The sequence below is a fragment of the Akebia trifoliata genome, chromosome 11 (assembly GCF_017979445.1).
Source record: "Akebia trifoliata isolate Shusen 1 chromosome 11, ASM1797944v1, whole genome shotgun sequence".
In the NCBI taxonomy this organism is placed as follows: Eukaryota; Viridiplantae; Streptophyta; class Magnoliopsida; order Ranunculales; family Lardizabalaceae; genus Akebia; species Akebia trifoliata.
The window spans coordinates 27,079,102-27,102,821 of record NC_141385.1 but is presented as its reverse complement, the minus strand read 5'-3'; the positions used below and the strand labels follow the sequence as shown (position 1 = coordinate 27,102,821).

Below are 23,720 nucleotides of genomic sequence, written 5' to 3'. Positions count from 1 at the left end.
ATTAATAATTAAAATATTAATTAATGTAAAGTAAAATCCTAATTAAAATTAAAGTCAATCAAGTAAAACTTAAGTCAAAATCCTAAAATTAAAGTCAATCAAGTAAGACTTAAGTCAAAATCCTAAATTCTAGTCAATCAAATGAGACTTAAGTCAAAACCCTAATCAATCTAATAAGACCAAAGTCAAACCCTAACCCTAATAGAATTCTAATTAAACTCTAAAACTACAGAATAGAAACATAATTAAATTCTAAAACTATCTAAAAGAAATATAATCTAACTCTAACTCTATCTAAAAAGTTCTTAAAAAAATTTATAAATAAGGGCTTCCACAACCTGTTTTTGTATCCAAGAGAAAATCCTAAAAAAATAGGTTAAGGAGGCTCTCCAACCTTCCCAAAACCCTAATTTTGAAGTTCTAACCCCTTACCTATCATCCAACCCCCAACTTTTACTCAAAAAACACTCACAAACCCTTCAAAAATACCCAGAAATCCATCAAAAATTATGAAGCACTTAGATCTAAGGAGAAGATACTTCATCTTGGAGATCTGAAGCGGATCCAGTAACGGAAACGAAGCAAGGAATCACAAGCAAGGAATCTCTCCACCAACTCTGAGGGAACTATCGCTATGATCATCTAGTTATTTTTCATTCTTATTTTTTTATATTATTTATTTAGATCTTTTAGCAATGTAGTTTTATTTGAAAAAAGTAGAGACCGACGTTTGTCGGGCGGGGTTGGTGCCTAACACCTTCCAACCCTGTAACGTGATCCCCGGACCTGTATTTTCTTTCGTAGATTAGTGTTATTTACCTTTTAGAGTCAGTGTTCGGTTCCTAGACCGTAATAACTAGGTGACGACTCCCAAACCTCAAAGGTCAAAAGCGGATCCGAGCACTCCGCGGATCAAGGGCACTTTCAATAGTATTCAAAATCTCTCAAGTTTTCAAAACCCACTCATTGACCTCAATCGGATTAGAAAAACCCCCAAATCTCGGTGGACGTAATCGTTGAAAATTCTACAACCACATCCTTGGATTTACTTGTCCTTTGGACTGAGGAATTCTCTTATTCTTCAAAGGCACGACTTGTGGTAGTGGTCCCTGAAGTAGAAAAGTATTTGCCTCTTGTGAAGAAGTCTAGCGCTCCCTTATTTCTTGGTTTTAATAGTGCACCTTGCAATTGTGGTAAGTTTTGTATCATTTCTCACTTCCAATCGCCAGTCTTGTCTGTTCGGGATAGCACAAGTACGTTATCAACTTTATTGAAATCTGGTGGCCTTATTGTTCCCTAAATTTGTTTGTCTAGCATTTTTTAGAGCCACACATCCTTAATTAGTTGACGTCGAACCGAACATTGCCTTATTGTTCTCTAAATTTGTTTGTCTAACATTTTTTAGAGCCACACATCCTTAATTAGTTGACGTCGAACCGAACATTTCTTTCCTTTATGTCCTGATTTGCCACAGTTATAACATACCACAACTCTTTCTTCCGATTGATTTAGTAGTATATGTTGTTATTTCTTATGAAAGTCTTCCATCCATTGAGTTGGTATGTTTATAATTTCACTCCTCGTGTATGATTTTTTTTCCTATGAATTTGTTAGTTTCGTAATTGTTTGTCTCTTATTAGATATTAATTGCCTTCCTTCCATTTGGCTTTAAGATGGTAGTAGTTATATGATTCATATTTCCTCTCTAAACTTGACATGAGACTCAACCATCTATCCCATGAATGACATTAGTTGTGCTATCAGGTCAGTGATCTGATCAAAACTCTGTTTCATCTCTGTTGTGTTTCGATCTTTGCCTCGTCTATTCCTCTCACTTGTGTTTATCCGTAACAAGGCACTTATTAGAATAAGGCCAAAATCACTCTTACGTAACTATGAATTCCTACCGTAACCTGGAACTTAGTAATGAACTCCATTTCCATTATTAATAGAACAAATCAAAAATCTTATCCTAGGCTCACTAGGCTTTAAGGTCTTCTAAACACGGAAGAGTTCGTAATCCCAATACGGAACTACTAATGAGCTCAAATATCGGATTCTTAATATCACTCTAATATATATGGTATCAGCCCACTCTTCAAAACATAGTAGACGTGTATCCCATACGGATCTAATGCTATGCTCTGATACCATTTGTGGCACCTCGCCAAACACTAACACAAAGTCTCATGCCAGATCTCAAGGCACTAGGTGGCACCTTGAAATTTCGGCATGGTCTCTTTTGTTTATGTTAGCATTCCAAAGCGTTCAACTTGTTTCACCTGATAAACAAAATCGATAATATCCTATATATGCATACAAGAACAGAATAACAGTAGAAGATCTATATATATCTAGCCATGTAAAATAGATTAGAATGCGAAATTATAAACAATATACAGGATTACTCTGAAAATCCTCACTCTAATAAAAACCCTAACGCTCAGTACAAAATCTATAATACTCCTGTTCTAACTGACACCATTAGGGGTAATAACCCTAGTACTCACCAGGTGACGGAGTTTGTTCATCTATCTGACCCACCTGATAGTCCCCACTCACTAGTTCTACGCCCGTCTCACCCACTGCAAGCTCTGAAGCTAAAAAAAATAGAAAGGAAATGGTGAGAAACAATAGTTACCCAGTAAAAAAACAAACAATTTCTACCAATAACCTCTCCTAACACGAACGAATAAACATACTGAATCATTTTAACAATACAAAGTTTTACAGAAGAAACTACGATAAATTGGTACATATGGCCAAGGATGAGCAACTAAACATTTTAAAACTGACATTACATTAATCAATAGTACCCACTATAACATTTCTTTTTTATACAAATCTAATTGACCAAATTGAAACATTTAAACATGTATTTTATTTTATATATAAAAATAAGGCAACAGATACATAATACATAATGGTGGAGTTGTGAAATTAGAGAGTTGGGATTCACGATTAGATTGCTCTCAGTCGGGACATGATGTTTCATATTCTTTACTAGCTTTTAGTTCATGATTTTGTGGCCGGTCGCTGCATCTACCACACTTGGTTGACCATTTATCCGGCTCAGGCTGGCTATTTGACGTGATTGTAAGCAATGGGTCTCTTTTCGATGTGTCAGAATGTTCGACTACTATAGATTGTTAGTGATCACTGACTAATCATCTTCGTCTATGCCTATTAGGCGTGCATGTGATTCCCAAATATACAAACCATTCGTATACGACCTCCTTTACATTATAAGTTTACTGATAAAGATAGAGTGGAATAAACCCAAATTCCAGTTGTGACTCCACTCTCATACGTGTCCTATGCCACGTAGGAACTTGGTGGTTCATACCATACATTCCAAGATAGTACACCACTCCGGATGATATGACGTACTATCCCTTCAGGCATTCACAGACTCTTCAACAGCTCACAAAATAGCTATATATATATATTATTTTCATTTGAAAACAAAAGAGAAATTAACAATAGAAGGTTGAAAATGGATATCTAGTTTCCTACCATGCAACTGTGGCCACCTGGCCTAAAATAAATAACGGAACGGAAAAGTAAATAACACTTCGCGCTAACAGAAAGTAAATAAACATGCAATCAGTAACATTATCCCTAAATATTCGTTCACCAACCTACACACAACACAACATTATAAAATGCAGACATACCCCTCGGATGTGACTCTGAAATTTTATAATTTCATACCATTTTTTTCTTTTTCTGATTTTTACAGTTTTTAATCTCTCAAACAAAATATCCACTTTCTAATATTCATCAACTCAATATGAGTTCATTGAATATTAAATCATTTTTCGAGCTATGAAATTTATTTTTATCAATAACATTGAAAAAATACAAAAGTTAAATGAAAAAGGGGTTCGAGCGGTGTACAAGACCCAACTGACGGAAATAACCCGGTGAAATATCTTACCCAAGTATAATTTGTTATAAAATACAATAAAACATATCAAATATACAAGTTCTGGCATAAATTTGAAATAACCAATTGAATTCTATATTTTTGGAAACACATCACAATTTTTTAATAAAATCCTAAATGCAAATTTCACAATCTACGATTACTAATAGAAATTGAGAATTCCTTACAATCTCTATGCGAAAGGATGGAAGTGCGCATGCACGAAAATCGAGACAGTCAGTACAAAAATCGAGGTGGATCAAAATTCGAGATGGCTGATATTTGAATTTGACCTTGTAATTTCAAAGATCTCGACACCGTCGTTATTTCTCCCTTCAGCGATAGAGGACAATTTGACCTCGAAACAGGCGAAATCTGATGTCAAAGTTTCGAAACCTCCGTATATATATACGACTGATTTTTTTGATAAGGGGTGAAAAAGAAGGTGAAACGAAAAGAAGTTGGGTGGGTTTTGTGAAGAACAAGGCTACGGACGTTTCTCTCTTCTATGTCAAAAGTCGATGGTGAGCCGTTTGTAGTGAATAATGGGATTGAAGATCGATAAAAAAAATAAAAAATTTCGTTTGAATATCGCGGCTATTTTGGACGGGTTGGGGATGATGATGAATTAAAAAAATTAAAAGAAAATTTATTTTTATAAATTTTGAGACGAAATCATTATTTTACCTATTGTTTCGTTCGACAATAACTTGACCGTTCGGACTCCAAAAGTGATGAATGAATACTCTATTTCATCTAAATTTTTACTCTAAATCTAATGATGTGATCAATTTCTACAAATTCTATCTCTAAAAAAATTTACATTTTTGGCCTGATGTGACTCTAAAATTGACGTCATTTTCGTTTTTGACGATAATTCAACTTTTTGGGAACCAAAAATGACAAGTAAATAGTTCATGTTCAATAATTTTTCGTTACGAACCCAACGATATGATAGAATCTTAACAATTATTTCTCTAACAAAAAGTCATTCTTTTAGTCTGGTTCGACTTGATAATCGAGGATTTTGTAACTTTTCTATTCGGACTCGTATTTGAGCGTGCTTACAGGCTAAAGTATGTTTTTCGATCATTTTGAATCCAATAGTGAGGTCAAATTTCATTAAAAATTATCAAAAACATCCTAAAGTTTTACCCCTAAGTCCCACTTTTAGGATTTTCTCAAAATTCCATTATTTATTTTCCTCGAGATATGAATAAAAAACTTGGGATTTTACACGTAGCCTCTAGGGATGTTCTAGTGTTACGGGTATTTTGGTAATTTGATCATTTTTTGATGATTTTTCTTATAAAACTTCTTTTTATCTCAAAATGTTGATTTCTATGTTTTGAGTCATATTTTTCTAGCGTAGTATGGTTTAGAAAGTTTAGTTGCATGAAATATCTCATTCAAGTTTGGGAAACACATCTAGTAACAAATAAAAAACTTTAGAATATTCATCCGTCAACGAGAACTGTCGCAATCGAGTTGACAAATTGATTAATCAAGTAAATACAAAAAATGGGATGTCTACAGTACCATCAATAGAATTTGTAAGAAATTCTCATTGAATATGATAGATGATCGAGAGTGAACTCTCTATGAGATATTTGTTCCCACTTCTGCTACCCCACCTATATGTACTGTGTTACCATTAAATAATGCCTATCAATTTGAAATTAGGATAGTCACTATAAACATGTTCCATAAATTTCATAGTTTAAAACATGAACAGAATCTATGTCAAACCTTTATACCCACCTCAATCGATTTTGACTATATATCAAATCTTTAGAAATCAGAATTTAGATGAGAAGAGTGTTAAGCTCATTTTGTTTGCGTTATCCTTGGAGGATCATGCAACTGTATGGTTGAACTCCCTGGCTCCCAATTCTATAACTTTATAGGATGTTCTATTGAAGAAATTCATGGTGAAATTTTATCCCATGTCCAAAACCGAAAGAATGAATGACGCAATTAGGTATTTTAGAGGGCATATGAATGAAGAATTCTTCCAAACTTTGAAGAAATTCAATGATTTATAAGTCAAATGCCCATATTATGACATTGACAAAGCACAATTGATATATGAATCAACATACCTTAATTGAATCTATGCATAAGGGTCAATTCATGAATCAAAATCCCAACAAAGCGTACGGTTTTCTAGTTGAGGCATAGACAAGTATGCCCTTAACTTAAAAGGATATTACCTCTTATATCCTATAGATAAGTATATAAGCACCACATAAATTAATAAACCCACACCATGACCAAATTATTTTGTCTTATATGAGTTAAAAGTCTTAGAATGAGTTGATTTTTGGTGATGATGATCTCTACAATGAGGAGATCATCCTCATAAAAAATCAGCCCATCCTGAAACTTCTAACTCAATCAAAACAAGTTCAAGAATCGTAAATCATTTTTTTTTTTGAAAACTAGTTTTGACGTGGTTAGAAGTTTCATAATGGGTTGATTTTTGGTAAGTATGATCTTTAGACTATATAGATCATCCTCACCAAAAATTGGTTCATTCCAAAAACTTTAACCCATTTAAGACAAAAAAAATTGACTATGGTGTGGGTTGCCCTTATTAATTCGTGGGGTGCTTTTATAATTACACATCCTTCATTTCCATCGAAAATTATTCACCCCAAATTAAGTTTTTTCAATGTTGATTTCAAATTTTGGTGACTTGTATGACATTATTGTTTTTAATTTGAAATTTGTGAGCTTTTAGAAATAAAAATTATTATTTATAAATTGAAAATTTGAGTATTACTTATTATTTAAAAATGAATTGTATTTTAATTTTATAAAAAATAATATATTTTACTGTATTTAATAAGAAATAGGCATTTGAACATGCAAACAATGTATAATATGATTATAAGGGAAAAAAAGATAATTTACCAATTTCAGCAATGTGTAACAAATATGATTCTGCATCTAAATAAATAACTTTTTCAGCACTTAAATTCAGCGCTTATAAGCTTCAGCGCTTAATGCTATTCAACACTTATTTTTTCAGTTTAACAAACAACACCTTAGTCGAGAGTGCTCAAAATTTGAGCACTAATAACGAAGAGTTTGATAGAGATGACCCTATTAAGAAGTCGGGAATATATGAGATGGAGGTGAACCATGATCTTAAGAATGTTATGTCCAATCTAATGAGTATGCATAGTTTTACAAAGAAGCTAGATGCTTTTACCATCTCAACATCTAACCCTCACTATGATTCTCGTTCAGTTCGCAAGTATCAGTTGAGCCAATTTCTTTATGTGTCTTGTGCGACGACAATGACCATTTAGTTAAATACTGTCTGAACTTGCATACATTAAGGCCGAACAAGCCAATGTGTCAATAGCTACAGTGTTTCTAATAAGTCAAGTCAAAATTCTTATAGCCAAACGTATCGTCCATATAATAGGTTTCATCCTAATTTTTGTACAAACAAAATGAACCTATTTAGTCTAGTGTCCGTCAGGTTACAATAGGAGCTATCCTATACAAACCGGTCTTTCCATGAACCAATCCATTGTTCCACAAGTATCATATCAATCTCAACAATCTATTGAATGTAGAGCCTGAAATCACCTCGACCCCCGGTCGTCCGCTAAATAGCGGATTAGGGGTCCATTCTACGTATCTTGGGGATTTTTAAAAGAATAGGGAATCGCCACCTAGTTTAGGTCTAGGAACCAAAATTAACTCTAAATGGATATGGGTCGGTCCGTGGATCAGAGAGATGGGTAAGGGGGTCAGGTTACGGATTTCGAAAGGTGTTAGGCACCGAACCCGCCTGATCAAAATGATCAGTCTCTACTGCGATCCAAAAATATCCTACGGTCAACATTCAACAACTAAAAGTCAAACTAGGATCCAATCATCATCAAATTGTATCGGATTTACTAAACAAATCCTACGGTTAAAATAATTACATGATTTAATGAGGCATACATGACACCAAAAATTAATGGATCAATTCGATCATATTTTGAACAATACGCAATCAATTTTCAATGCCGCGTATATAAGATTAGTGAATTGGCTCATTAATGATATTTTATCAAAGAGATTCGATTTTTGAACCATTACGTGCATTAAATTCAATGGCTTAACTCACAAATTTTGAGTTGCCATGTGTATTAAATCGGTGAGTTAACCACGTACCTAATTTTAAAATAAAATTGATTCAAATTTTCAATGTCCCAAAAATCAGCGAGTCGACTCGTAATTTGTTAACCAAAAGAATCCTAATTTTTTTGGAATCGTCACGTGTATTAAAAAGGTAATTTAACCCACATGCCTAATTTTTTTTAAAAATTTGATTCAAATTCTTAATGTCTTCAAAATCAGCGAGTCGACTCACAATTTTTAATCATAAGAATCATAATTATTTTTTCGGAATCGCCACGTGTATTAAATCGGTGATTTAACCCACGTGTCTAATTTTTTTAAAAATTCGATTCAAATTCTCAATGTCCCCAAAATCAACTAGTCGACTCGCAATTTGTTAATCAAAAGAATCATAATTTTTTTTCGGAATCGCCACGTGTATTAAATCGGTGATTTAACCCACGTGCTTAATTTTTAAAAATTCGATTCAAATTCTTAATGTCCAAAAAATCAACGAGTCGACTCGTAATTTGTTAACCAAAAGAATCCTAATTTTTTGGAATCGCCACGTGTATTAAATCGGTGATTTAACCCATGTGCCTAACTTTTTTTTTTAAATTCTATTCAAATTCTCAATGTCCTCAAAATCAGCGAGTCGACTTGTAATTTATTAATCATAAGAATCATAATTTTTTTTAAGAATCGCCACGTGTATTAAATCGATGATTTAACCCACGTGCCTAATTTTTAAAAATTCGATTCAAATTCTCAATGTCCCCAAAATCAGCGAGTCGACTCGTAATTTGTTAACCAAAAGAATCATAATTTTTTGGAATCGCCACGTGTATTAAATCGGTGATTTAACCCACGTGCCTATTTTTTTTTTTAAATTCGATTCAAATTCTCAATGTCCCCAAAATCAGCGAGTCGACTCGCAATTTGTTAATCATAAGAATCATAATTTTTTTTCGGAATCGCCACGTGTATTAGATCGGTGATTTAACCCACGTGCCTAATTTTTAAAAATTCGATTCAAATTCTCAATATCCTCAAAATCAGTGAGTCGACTCGCAATTTGTTAACCAGAAGAATTCTAATTTTTTTTTAATCGCCACGTGTATTAAATTGGTGATTTAATCCACGTGCCTAATTTTTTAAAAATTCGATTCAAATTCTCAATGTCCCCAAAATCAGCGAGTCGATTCGCAATTTGTTAATCATAAGAATCATAATTTTTTTTCGGAATCGCCATGTGTATTAAATCGGTGATTTAACCCACGTGCCTAATTTTTAAAAATTCGATTCAAATTCTCAATGTCCCCAAAATTAGCGAGTCGACTCGCAATTTGTTAACCAAAATAATCCTATTTTTCTTTTTGAATCGTCACGTGTATTAAATTGGTGATTTAATCCACGTGCCTAATTTTTAAAAAATTTGATTCGAATTCTCAATCTCTACAAAATCAGCGAGTCGACTCGCAATTTTTATATCATAAGAATCATAATTTTTTTCGAAATCGCCACATTATTAAATCGGTGATTTAACCCACGTGCCTAATTTTTAAAAATTCGATTCAAATTCTCAATGTTCCAAAAATCAGCGAGTCGACTCGCAATTTGTTAACCAAAAGAATCCTAATTTTTTTAGAATCGCAACGTGTATTAAAAAGGTAATTTAACCCACGTGCCTAATTTTTTTAAAAATTCGATTCAAATTCTCAATGTCTTCAAAATCAGCGAGTCGACTCACAATTTTTAATCATAAAAATCATAATTTTTTTTCGGAATCGCCACGTGTATTAAATCGATAATTTAACCCACGTGTCTAATTTTTTAAAAAATTCGATTCAAATTCTCAATGTCCCCAAAATAAACTAGTCGACTCGCAATTTGTTAATCATAAGAATCATAATTTTTTTTCGGAATCGCCACGTGTATTAAATCGGTGATTTAACCCACGTGCCTAATTTTTAAAAATTCGATTCAAATTCTTAATGTCCCCAAAATCAACGAGTCGCCTCGTAATTTGTTAACCAAAAGAATCCTAATTTTTTGGAATCGCCACGTGTATTAAATCGGTGATTTAACCCACGTGCCTAATTGTTATTCTCAATGTCCTCAAAATCAGCGAGTCGACTCGCAATTTGTTAATCATAAGAATCATAATTTTTTTTAGGAATCGCCACGTGTATTAAATCGATGATTTAACCCACGTGCCTAATTTTTAAAAATTCGATTCAAATTCTCAATATCCTCAAAATCAGCGAGTCGACTCGTAATTTGTTAACCAAAAGAATCATAATTTTTTGGAATCGTCACATGTATTAAATCGGTGATTTAACCCACGTGCCTAATTTTTTTTTTTAAATTCGATTCAAATTCTCAATGTCCCCAAAATCAGCGAGTCGACTCGCAATTTGTTAATCATAAGAATCATAATTTTTTTCGGAATCGTCACGTGTATTAAATCGGTGATTTAACCCACGTGCCTAATTTTTAAAAATTCGATTCAAATCCTCAATGTCCCCAAAATCAGTGAGTCGACTCGCAATTTGTTAACCAAAAGAATTCTAATTTTTTTTTAATCACCACGTGTATTAAATTGGTGATTTAATCCATGTGCCTAATTTTTTAAAAATTCGATTCAAATTCTCAATGTCCCCAAAATTAGCGAGTCGATTCGCAATTTGTTAACCAAAATAATCCTTTTTTTTTTTGAATCGTCACGTGTATTAAATTGGTGATTTAATCCACGTGCCTAATTTTTAAAATATTTGATTCGAATTCTCAATGTCTCCAAAATCAGCGAGTCGACTCACAATTTTTAATCATAAGAATCATAATTTTTTTTTCGGAATCGCCACATGTATTAAATCGATGATTTAACCAACATGTCTAATTTTTTAAAAAATTCGATTCAAATTCTCAATGTCCCCAAAATCAACTAGTCGACTCGCAATTTGTTAATCAAAAGAATCATAATTTTTTTTCGGAATCGCCACGTGTATTAAATCGGTGATTTAACCCACGTGCCTAATTTTTAAAAATTCGATTCAAATTTTTAATGTTCCCAAAATCAACGAGTCGACTCATAATTTGTTAACCAAAAGAATCCTAATTTTTTGGAATCGTCACGTGTATTAAATCGGTGATTTAACCCACGTGCCTAATTTTTGTTAAATAATTCGATTCAAATTCTCAATGTCCTCAAAATCAGCGAGTCGACTCGCAATTTGTTAATCATAAGAATCATAATTTTTTTTAGGAATCGCCACGTGTATTAAATCGATGATTTAACCCACGTGCCTAATTTTTAAAAATTCGATTCAAATTCTCAATATCCTCAAAATCAGCGAGTCGACTCGTAATTTGTTAACCAAAAGAATCATAATTTTTTGGAATTGCCTCATGTATTAAATCGGTGATTTAACCCACGTGCCTAATTTTGTTTTTTAAAATTCGATTCAAATTCTCAATGTCCCCAAAATCAGCGAGTCGACTCGCAATTTCTTAATCATAAGAATCATAATTTTTTTTCGGAATCGTCACGTGTATTAAATCGGTGATTTAACCCACGTGCCTAATTTTTAAAAATTCGATTCAAATCCTCAATGTCCCCAAAATCAGTGAGTCGACTCGACTCGCAATTTGTTAACCAAAAGAATTCTAATTTTTTTTTTAATCGCCACGTGTATTAAATTGGTGATTTAATCCATGTGCCTAATTTTTTTAAAATTCGATTCAAATTCTCAATGTCCCCAAAATCAGCGAGTCGATTCGCAATTTGTTAATCATAAGAATCATAATTTTTTTTCGGAATCGCCACGTGTATTAAATCGGTGATTTAACCCACGTGCCTAATTTTTGAAAATTCGATTCAAATTATCAATGTCCCCAAAATTAGCGAGTCGACTCGCAATTTGTTAACCAAAATAATCCTTTTTTTTTTTCTAATCGTCATGTATATTAAATTGGTGATTTAATCCACGTGCCTAATTTTTAAAAAATTTGATTCGAATTCTCAATGTCTCCAAAATCAGCGAGTCGACTCGCAATTTTTATATCATAAGAATCATAATTTTTTTTCAAAATCGCCACATGTATTAAATCGGTGATTTAACCCACGTGCCTAATTTTTAAAAATTCGATTCAAATTCTCAATGTCTCCAAAATCAGCGAGTCGACTCGCAGTTTTTATATCATAAGAATCATAAATTTTTTTCGAAATCGCCACATGTATTAAATCAGTGATTTAACCAACGTGCCTAATTTTTAAAAATTCGATTCAAATTCTCAATGTCCCCAAAATCAGCGAGTCGACTCGCAATTTGTTAACCAAAAGAATCCTAATTTTTTTGGAATCGCCACGTGTATTAAAAAGGTAATTTAACCCACGTGCCTAATTTTTTCAAAAATTCAATTCAAATTCTCAATGTCTTCTAAATCAGCGAGTCGACTCACAATTTTTAATCATAAGAATCATAATTTTTTTTTCGGAATCGCCACGTGTATTAAATCGATAATTTAACCCACGTATCTAATTTTTTTAAAAATTCGATTCAAATTCTTAATGTCCCCAAAATAAACTAGTCGACTCGCAATTTATTAATCAAAAGAATCATAATTTTTTTTTCGGAATCTACACGTGTATTAAATCGGTGATTTAACCCACGTGCCTAATTTTTTAAAATTCGATTCAAATTCTTAATGTCCCCAAAATCAACGAGTCGACTCGTAATTTGTTAACCAAAAGAATCCTAATTTTTTGGAATCGCCACGTGTATTAAATCGTTGATTTAACCCACGTGCCTAATTTTTTTTTTAAAATTCGATTCAAATTCTCAATGTCCTCAAAATCAGCGAGTCGACTCGCAATTTGTTAATCAAAAGAATCATAATTTTTTTTCGGAATCGCCACGTGTATTAAATCGGTGATTTAACCCACGTGCCTAATTTTTAAAAATTCGATTCAAATTCTTAATGTCCCCAAAATCAACGAGTCGACTCGTAATTTGTTAACCAAAAGAATCCTAATTTTTTGGAATCGTCACGTGTATTAAATCGGTGATTTAACCCACGTGCCTAATTTTTGTTAAATAATTCGATTCAAATTCTCAATGTCCTCAAAATCAGCGAGTCGACTCGCAATTTGTTAATCATAAGAATCATAATTTTTTTTAGGATTCGCCACGTGTATTAAATCGATGATTTAACCCACGTGCCTAATTTTTAAAAATTCGATTCAAATTCTCAATGTCCCCAAAATCAGCGAGTCGACTCGTAATTTGTTAACCAAAAGAATCCTAATTTTTTGGAATCACCAAGTGTATTAAATCGGTGATTTAACCCACGTGCCTATTTTTTTTTTTTAAATTCGATTCAAATTCTCAATGTCCCCAAAATCAGCGAGTCGACTCGCAATTTGTTAATCATAAGAATCATAATTTTTTTTCGGAATCATCACGTGTATTAAATCGGTGATTACCCACGTGCCTAATTTTTAAAAATTCGATTCAAATTCTCAATTTTCCAAAATCAGTGAGTCGACTCGCAATTTGTTAACCAAAAGAATTCTAATTTTTTTTGAATCGCCACGTGTATTAAATTGGTGATTTAATCCACGTGACAAATTTTTTTAAAATTCTATTCAAATTCTCAATGTCCCCAAAATCAGCGAGTCGATTCGCAATTTGTTAATCATAAGAATCATAATTTTTTTTCGGAATCGCCACGTGTATTAAATCGGTGATTTAACCCACGTGCCTAATTTTTGAAAATTCGATTCAAATTCTCAATGTCCCCAAAATTAGCGAGTCGACTCGCAATTTGTTAACCAAAATAATCCTTTTTTTTTTGTAATCGTCATGTATATTAAATTGGTGATTTAATCCACGTGCCTAATTTTTAAAAAATTTGATTCGAATTCTCAATGTCTCCAAAATCAGCGAGTCGACTCGCAATTTTTATATCATAAGAATCATAATTTTTTTCGAAATCGCCACATGTATTAAATCGGTGATTTAACCCACGTGCCTAATTTTTAAAAATTCGATTCAAATTCTCAATGTCTCCAAAATCAGCGAGTCGACTCGCAGTTTTTATATCATAAGAATCATAATTTTTTTCGAAATCGCCACATGTATTAAATCAGTGATTTAACCAACGTGCCTAATTTTTAAAAATTCGATTCAAATTCTCAATGTCCCCAAAATCAGCGAGTCGACTCGCAATTTGTTAACCAAAAGAATCCTAATTTTTTGGAATCGCCACGTGTATTAAAAAGGTAATTTAACCCACGTGCCTAATTTTTTCAAAAATTCAATTCAAATTCTCAATGTCTTCTAAATCAGCGAGTCGACTCACAATTTTTAATCATAAGAATCATAATTTTTTTTTCGGAATCGCCACGTGTATTAAATCGATAATTTAACCCACGTATCTAATTTTTTTAAAAATTCGATTCAAATTCTTAATGTCCCCAAAATAAACTAGTCGACTCGCAATTTATTAATCAAAAGAATCATAATTTTTTTTCGGAATCGCCACGTGTATTAAATCGGTGATTTAACCCACGTGCCTAATTTTTAAAAATTCGATTCAAATTCTTAATGTCCCCAAAATCAACGAGTCGACTCGTAATTTGTTAACCAAAAGAATCCTAATTTTTTGGAATCGCCACGTGTATTAAATCGTTGATTTAACCCACGTGCCTAATTTTTTTTTTAAAATTCGATTCAAATTCTCAATGTCCTCAAAATCAGCGAGTCGACTCGCAATTTGTTAATCATAAGAATCATAATTTTTTTTAGGAATTACCACGTGTATTAAATCGATGATTTAACCCACGTGCCTAATTTTTAAAAATTCGATTCAAATTCTCAATATCCCCAAAATCAGCGAGTCGACTCGTAATTTGTTAACCAAAAGAATCCTAATTTTTTGGAATCGCCACGTGTATTAAATCGGTGATTTAACCCACGTGCCTAATTTTTTTTTTAAAAATTCGATTCAAATTCTCAATGTCCTCAAAATCAGCGAGTCGACTCGCAATTTGTTAATCATAAGAATCATAATTTTTTTTAGGAATTACCACGTGTATTAAATCGATGATTTAACCCACGTGCCTAATTTTTAAAAATTCGATTCAAATTCTCAATATCCCCAAAATCAGCGAGTCGACTCGTAATTTGTTAACCAAAAGAATCCTAATTTTTTGGAATCGCCACGTGTATTAAATCGGTGATTTAACCCACGTGCCTAATTTTTTTTTTAAATTCGATTCAAATTCTCAATGTCCCCAAAATCAGTGAGTCGACTCGCAATTTGTTAATCATAAGAATCATAATTTTTTTTCGAAATCGCCACGTGTATTAAATCGGTGATTTAACCCACGTGCCTAATTTTTAAAAATTCGATTCAAATTCTCAATGTCCCCAAAATCGGTGAGTCGACTCGCAATTTGTTAACCGAAAGAATTCTAATTTTTTTTTAATCGTCACGTGTATTAAATTGGTGATTTAATTCACGTGCCTAATTTTTTAAAAATTCGATTCAAATTCTCAATGTCCCCAAAATCAGTGAGTCGATTCGCAATTTGTTAATCATAAGAATCATAATTTTTTTTTCGGAATCGTCACGTGTATTAAATCAGTGATTTAACCCACTTTCCTAATTTTTGAAAATTCGATTCAAATTCTCAATGTCCCCAAAATTAGCGAGTCGACTCGCAATTTGTTAATCAAAATAATCTTTTTTTTTTAATCGTCACGTGTATTAAATTGATGATTTAATTCACGTGCCTAATTTTTAAAAAATTCGATTCGAATTCTCATTGTCTCCAAAATCAGCGAGTCTACTCGCAATTTTTATATCATAAGAATCATAATTTTTTTTCGAAATCGCCATATTTATTGAATCGGTGATTTAACCCACGTGCCTAATTTTTAAAAATTCGATTCAAATTCTCAATGTCCCCAAAATCAGCGAGTCGACTCGCAATTTGTTAACCAAAAGAATCCTAATTTTTTTGGAATCACCACGTGTATTAAATCGGTGATTTAACTTCAAATTTTCTATGTCCCCAAAATCAACGAGTCGACTAGCAACTTTTATTGTGAAAATCAATTTTTTATTTTTATCTTTCGTGTACACCAATAATTTTTATTGAGTAAATCAACATTAATGAGTTAACCCACTAACATCAAAAGTCGGCGAATCGACTCGATAGACATCAACAATCAATGAACCGATCCACTAACTTGAAAATAACGAGTTGGCCCAATCAATCTATCAACAAAAATGGTCGAATTGATCTACTAATTTTTTGAAAAATTAAAGGTTGCCATTAATACCACGTATGCCCCCAAAATCAACGGATTAATTCGAATGCATAAAAATGTGAAATCAAGAATCAATAATAATAAAAATAAACTAAAAATTAAAAAAATTAAAAAAATTAAAAAAATTAAAAAAATAAATAAATGAATAAATAAAATAACTTACCTTCACCAAATAATTTTGGATGCGTGGATTCCTTCAAAAAGAAATTGAAAAGCTTGTGATGCCCAATGATGTTAGAATAGGAGAAGATGATGACCGTTGTGGAGCGTCCAATAAATCAAAGAATGAGCGTTGTCAAAGAAAGAGAGAAATTGCTATTATTTTTTTTATGGAGCGAAAACGTATTGGAGAGAAGTTATAGGATTAATGGAGATACAAAAATGGACAGCAAGATAGATGAAATTGGAGCTTTAATGGGTGGAATATGATGAAGATATGGCTGTAATGGAGATGTTGCTAAATTTTAATGAGGAAAGTTGCTGAAATTTGTTTAATAGGGGAAGAAGAAGATAGAAAGTTGCAAAAATTTTAATGGGGTGGAAGAATATGGAAAGTTGAAGAATTTTTAATGGGGAGGTTGCTGAATTTTTAATGGGGAAGGAAGAAGATGGAAAGTTGTAAGTTTTTTGGTTATGGAGGGTAGTAAAAAAAAACGTCGGCTTAAGTCCCCTTCAATGGTCCCTTGCCTTTTCCTTTTATAGTGGTTCTTCCCAAAAATCATGAGAGAGGGAGAGAGGGAGAGATGGGAGAGTGAGAGAAGAACATGGGTGGTTATGAGGAGGAGTTAGAGATGTTGGAGAAGAAGATAGGAGAGTTGGAGAGTGCCCACGTTTTATTCTCTCTTTTTTTTTTTTTGGAGAAGGAGAGGTGGTGATCCCACGCTACTCGTACTACGGTAATTTCTCGCTAATGAGTTGTGATTGGTTGAATTTTATTATTATTATTTAGTTGAATTTTGGATTCGTTGACATTTTGATTTAACTTTTATGTCTTAAATTAAATTTGAATTTGTGTTTGATTTTAAATTTTGGATTAAAATTGTTAGATTAAAATTTAATTTGAATTTTGATTGTAATATTGGTTATTGGTCGATTTTATTTTGTTTCGATTGGTTGATCATTCGATTTTAATTTTATTTTTATATTTTAATTAGTTGGGTGATTTTCAATTTGATTTTAATTTGAGTTTTAATTGTTTAATTTGAATTTAATTTTTAATTTAAATTTTGAACGGGTTGATTAATTTGCGTTTTAATTTGAAATTTAAATTGATTTTAATTTTTAATTGGTCGGTTGATTGGATTTCGATTGGTTAAGTTTTGAGTTTTAATTTGATTTTCGATTAGGTTCGATTTTAAATTTTAAATTTATTGATAGAATTTGTGTTTAATTTTGATGGTTGATTACTTGAAATTTTTATTTTGGTTGATCGAATTTTTATTATTATTATTTTTAATTTGAAAAATATTTTTGATTGGATTTAATTGTTCGATTTTAATTTTAATTGTTTGGATTTTTTAATTTGAATTGTTTAATTTTTAATTTGAATTTTATTTTTAGTTTAGATTGGATTTCGATTTACATTGTCCTAGGGATCGGGATCTCTAAATTGTAGAGTTGGATATTGAGGGGTATTTTGGTCTTTTAGCGATTTTTACAGATTTTTCTCGAACTTCTCTGTTTTCATCGATTTGGGTCTCGTTAGACTCGAAATCACATTCTGAGTGCAATGGAGGTACTTTCGAGATTTTTCGGAGGTCCGAGGTATATGAGGGGTATTTTCGTCATTTTGATGATTTTTTTTACAAATTTTTATAAATTTCTCTGTTTTCATCTATTTGAGTCCCGTTAGACTCGAAATCACGTTCTGAGTGCAATGGAGGTACTTTCAAGACTTTTCGGACATCCAAAATTTATGAAGGGTATTTTCATCATTTTTATGATTTTTACAACTTTTTTAAGGATTTTAGCGTGAGGTTTCTTTCAGTCACAGTGTGAGTATTTCTAAGTTCTAAAGTTATATTTTTCTAGCGTAGCGAGGTCTCTAAGTTATCGAATTGTGTAACTAACCTATGCGTACGTGCTTGCTAAGTCAGGTATAAAATGTAGCGATCCTAAGCATGCGTAAACTTCTATGTCGAGTTGTGACGAGTAGGGGGATGAAAAGAAACTAGAAACAGAAGGAATCAAGCAGTACTCACAAGCCTTCGAGTTCTTTTATATTCATCATTAGGAATCCACCAAAACTGAGTGACGAATTGTCGAATTAGGTAGATGAAAAAATGAGGTGTCTACAGAGCCATAATCCTAGATTCCATGACCAACTATATTCCACTCGGCCAACAATAGTCATCCTTAGAATCTATGATGATAGAGTTGATGAAACAACAACAACACTCCTCCACACTCAACAGCAGACCAACCAAAATCAAATCTAAATTAATCAAGTCACTACTTAGTCCATAGCTAAGATGAAAGTTAAATTGGATCAATTAGTTTTTTTCCTTGGAAGGAGAGAGAAAGTCAATTTTCCCGTCAAACAGTTCCTAACCTTAGAAGCCAACCTATGGTTTCCAACGGACTGAAGGGTCAATACGAGGTAGAAAACCAATTTGGAACTCCACAAGACTCCATCCAAGCTATCCACACTTCGAAACAGGAAAAAATGTGGACAACAAGATCCAACCTATTGACGAGGAAGATAATGTCCCAAAGAAGGAAAAATTTTAAGTAGAAAAAATTATAGAATCTTCTAAAGATAAGAAGAAATATTTTGAAAAACTTCTCATCATTCCACCAATTCCAAAAACTTCATTCCCCCATCGTCTTAAAAAAAAATAAGAAAAGTAAGCAATTCGAGGGTACCTTCGAAGTCTTCCAAAATGTGCACATCAATATCCCATTCTTAGATGTTATTAAGCAAATACATTTTTATGTCAAATTCCTTAAAAATTTAACCACAACTAAGAAAAAAATACAATTTCCTCGGGAAGCCATCATGACAGCCCAAGCTTCATCTCTTATCCAACAAATAATTGCATCGAAATTTAAAAATCTTACATGTCCGACAAGTTTCATTCATATTGGAGATCAAGTGGTTGAAAAATGTCTTTTAAACTTAGGGACAAGTTTGAACCTTTTACCTTCGGTTTATAAATAACTAGGTTTGGGGGTTTTGAAATCTACTGATATCACATTGAGTTTAGCCGATAGATATATTAAGGTTTCCAAGGGTATAGTTGAGGATGTGATAGTAAAAGTCAAATATTTTTATTTCTCGATTGACTTTGTTGTCCTAGATACAAAGCCAATCATCAATCTGCATAGTCATGTTCTTATAATCTTAGGATATCCATTTTTAGCAACTTCTGACGTTGTCTTTCTTCGTAGAAATGAGATTATGACTTTAGCATTTGGAGATAGAAAAGTTAAATTGAACATTTACGACAATTTTCAAGGAATTGATGTAAATGATAATGTGGAGGAAACGAACATGATAGATGCCCTAGTCAATCGACCATGTCAAGATTTATTCTGATCCCCTAGAAAGATGTTTGGTCCATTTTGATCAAGATTTTGACATGAAGATTTTATAAGTGAAGTCAATACTTTATTGGAATATGTTCCTTACTTAGACTCTATGCATTGACACCCAAAAGTTGAAAGTCTTCCTATTCATACTTCCACTCTTGTTCTTTCCCAAATTGAGCCTCCCAAATTAGAATTCAAAGTGCTTGCAGAGAGTTTGAGATATGCATTCTTACAAGAATAAAACTTTTCCTGTGATTATTTCCTCCTACTTAGTGTAGTTTAGAAGGAAATATTGTTAAAAGTTTTGAGAGAATATAAAGAAGCTATTGGTTGCACCATTGTTAACATTAAGGGAATTAGTCCATTCGTGGTAATGTATCATATTCTCTAGAGAATTTCACTAAACCTTCCTTAGAACCTCAAAGATGGCTAAATCATGTCATAAATGATCTAGTTCGAAGTGAAGTGAAGTGATGAAATTACTAGATGCGGGTATCATCTACCCTATCTCCGACAGTCGTTGGGTAAGTCCCATTCAAGTTGTTCATAAGAAGTCTAGTATCATTGTGGTAGTGAACCAAGACAACGAGTTAATCCCCACTCGATTCCAAACTGAATGGAGAGTGTATATTGATTATAGGAAACTCAACTCAATGACTCTCAAATATCACTTTCCACTATATTTCATTGATCAAATGTTAGAGCATCTAGAAGGACATTTCTATTATTGCTTCTTGAATGGTTACTCTAGATACAACCAAATACCCATTGCTCTCATCTATAAGGAGAAAACTATTTTTACTTGCCCCTTCGGAACTTTCACATATCGTCGTATGCCTTTTGGGTCGTGTAATACATCTGCAACCTTCCAACGATGTATGATGAGTATATTTTCATATATGCTAGAAACATATCTTGAAGTGTTCATAGATGGTTTTTTGATCTTCGGATCAAGTTTTGAAGAATGTCTCCATCATTTGACTTTGGTTCTTATTCGTTGTAAAGAAATCAATCTAGTCCTCAATTGGGAGAAATGTCATTTTATAGTAACATCTAGGACTGTACTATGACACATTGTTTCTGTTAGAGGGATTGAAGTAGATAGTGCAAAAGTAAGTTTAATTGAGAAGTTACCACCTCCTAGAACAGTCAAAAAAATTAGGTCATTCCTAAGCCATGCAGATTTCTACTGTACATTCATTAAAATTTTTTGAAAGATCACAAAATCTTTATGTGAACTCCTAGGCAATGCAGGTTCCTTTCAACTTCTCAGAGTTATGTCTCTCCGCGTTCAACCAGCTTAAGTTCGAGTAAATCTCGACACCCATTATTCAACCTCCAAATTGAAACATTCCATTTGAGGTTATGTGTGATGCTTCAGATTATGCGATAAGTGCTATTTGGGTCAACGAATCGATAAACATCCTTACGTTATCCAATACGCCAATAAAACCCTCAGTGAAGCTCAACTTAACTACTTTACAATAGAGAAAGAAATGCTAACAATAATTTATGCCGTTGATAAATTTTACCTCGATATAATAGGATCGAAAGTCCTGGTCTACACAAATCATGTCGCATCGAAGTACCTTATATCCAAGAAGGATGTTAAAATAAGACTAATTCATTGAATTCTTCTCTTACAAGAGTTTGATCTTCAAATCCGAGATAAAAAGGATACAGAGACTGTCGTAGCTGATCATCTATCTAGGATCGTAACTAAGTCATCTGAGAAATCTTTACCCATTTTTGAATCATTTTTCGATTAGCAACTTATGCAAATTTCTACGTCTAATACTCTATTGTATGTTGACATTGTCAACTACCTAGTTACAGGTCTATTACTAGTCTCAATGACTAGGCATGAGAAACTTCGTCTCTTTTCGAAAGTCAAATGATATTTCTAGGATGAACCATACTTATTTAAGTATTGCCTTGACCAAATCATTAAACGTTGTGTTCCAACCAATAAACAAGCTAATATCTTAGAGTTTTATCATAGTCATGCCTACGGAGGGCACTCAGTGGTAAGAAAATCACAGCGAAAATCTTGCAATATGATTTTTTTGACTTTTCATTTTCTGAGATGCCTACGAGTTTAACAAATCTTGTAATCAATATTAGAAATTACGAAAAATCTCCCAGAGAAACAAAATGCCTTAGAATCTTATCCTAATCATCAAAATGCCTTAGAATCTTATGCCTTGGGGTATAGATTTTAAGGGACCCCTTCATATCTCCCAAGGTTACTAGTATATCCTCATTATCATTGATTATGTGACCAAGTGAGTCGAAGTTGTAGTGTGTAAAATGAACGATCACAAAGTGGTGATCAATTTTGTCAGGGAGACCATCTTATCAAGATTTGATACTCCGCGAGCTATCATAAGTGATGGTAGTTCAAATTTCTATAGTAAAATCTTTGCAATATTAATGAGGAAATACCTCATAACTCATAAAATTGCAACACCTTACCAACCACAAACATGTAGACAAGTAGAGATTTCTAACAGGAAAACCAAGATCATTCTAAAAAAATATAGTCAACCCTTCACGGAAAGATTGCTCTTTGAGATTAAATGACTCGTTATAGGCCTATCGAACCGCTTTTAAAATACCAATAGGGATGTCTTCTTACCGGTTAGTTTTTGGCAAGGCCTTTCATCTTCTAGTAGAACTTTAGTATCGAACATATTGGATGATCAAACACCTTAACTTTGATCTCAATAAAGTCGATGAAAATCATAAATTACAACTCGATGAATTAGAAGAGATCAGAAATGATTCTTATGATTGTGCCAAATGCTACAAAGAGCGTGCAAAATTTTATCACGATAAGCACATTTTTCGACGAAATTTTGAACCTGATCAAAGAGTTTTGTTGTACGACAACAAAATCTACTTTTTTCCAAGAAAACTCAAGTCTAGTTGGACCAGCCCATGTATTATCTAAACAGTTTACCACTATGGTACTGTTGAAGTCTTTAATCCTAAGGATGGATCCACTTTTAAAGTGAATGGCTAGTGCCTCAAATAGTATCTCGAGTGTGTATCACAAGAGGAAGTTCTTATCCTCGATGATCCTATTTATTAGGATTAACAAAGTTTTCATCTGGTTGAAGACGTTAAACTAAGCACTTCTGGGAGGCAACCCATTAGTTTTAGATGAGTACTTTAGTTTTTCGCTTCAGTTAAGCCAAGGACTTGGCCATTTCCCTCATTAGGAATGGTTATTGGTTTGAAACCAAAGTGGTATGTTCTAGAAGAAAAATCATAATTGATCTCATATGTTTAGAATTGCATAATGCTTAGTAGAAAGAAATGGTCTAAATATCGATAGATTTCACCTTTGTTGGCCCTCTTCAAATAGTCACCGACGAATCGGGACAACATATTTAATACACCCAATCTCGAGCTGAGCCCTTATAACATTAAGTGATACTCACACATACGATTACCATCCAAATCTTAGGATTTTAGTTATTTCGTCTTGTGCTAGTTTACATAGTATAGGTTGAAAATATTGGTGTATCTTTATCTGAGATAGTCTAAGAATCATTTCCTTAGGTTATGAGGATAATATATTTCAAGGTGTTCATGGCATAATACAACATGATCACGATTAATACAACAGATACAATCGACGTTATGACAATGGTAAGTGGTGTATTGTCTCATTTCATGGGACATTGTATTAATATCACAAGACTATAGGATCATTTTCAGGTGCTATCCAACCCGCTTTATTTCTGTTTGTCAATTTCAGTTTTGCATTTGTATGTGCGTAATAAAATATT

At 32.8% G+C, this 23,720-nt stretch overlaps 1 long non-coding RNA gene across 1 annotated transcript in view; it reads right to left on the bottom strand.

Annotated features, from left to right (window-relative positions):
• The window catches only part of LOC147391193 (uncharacterized), a 31,048-nt gene extending 13,864 nt beyond the window's left edge, over nt 1–17,184 (bottom strand). Inside the window, exons 1-2 of the long non-coding RNA XR_015183267.1 lie at nt 16,556–17,184; nt 2,511–2,594 (exon numbers count right to left, since the gene is read on the bottom strand). This is a non-coding gene — a long non-coding RNA (uncharacterized LOC147391193). The remainder of the gene's footprint in view (nt 1–2,510; nt 2,595–16,555) is intronic.
• Nucleotides 17,185–23,720: the final 6,536 nt, after the last annotated feature.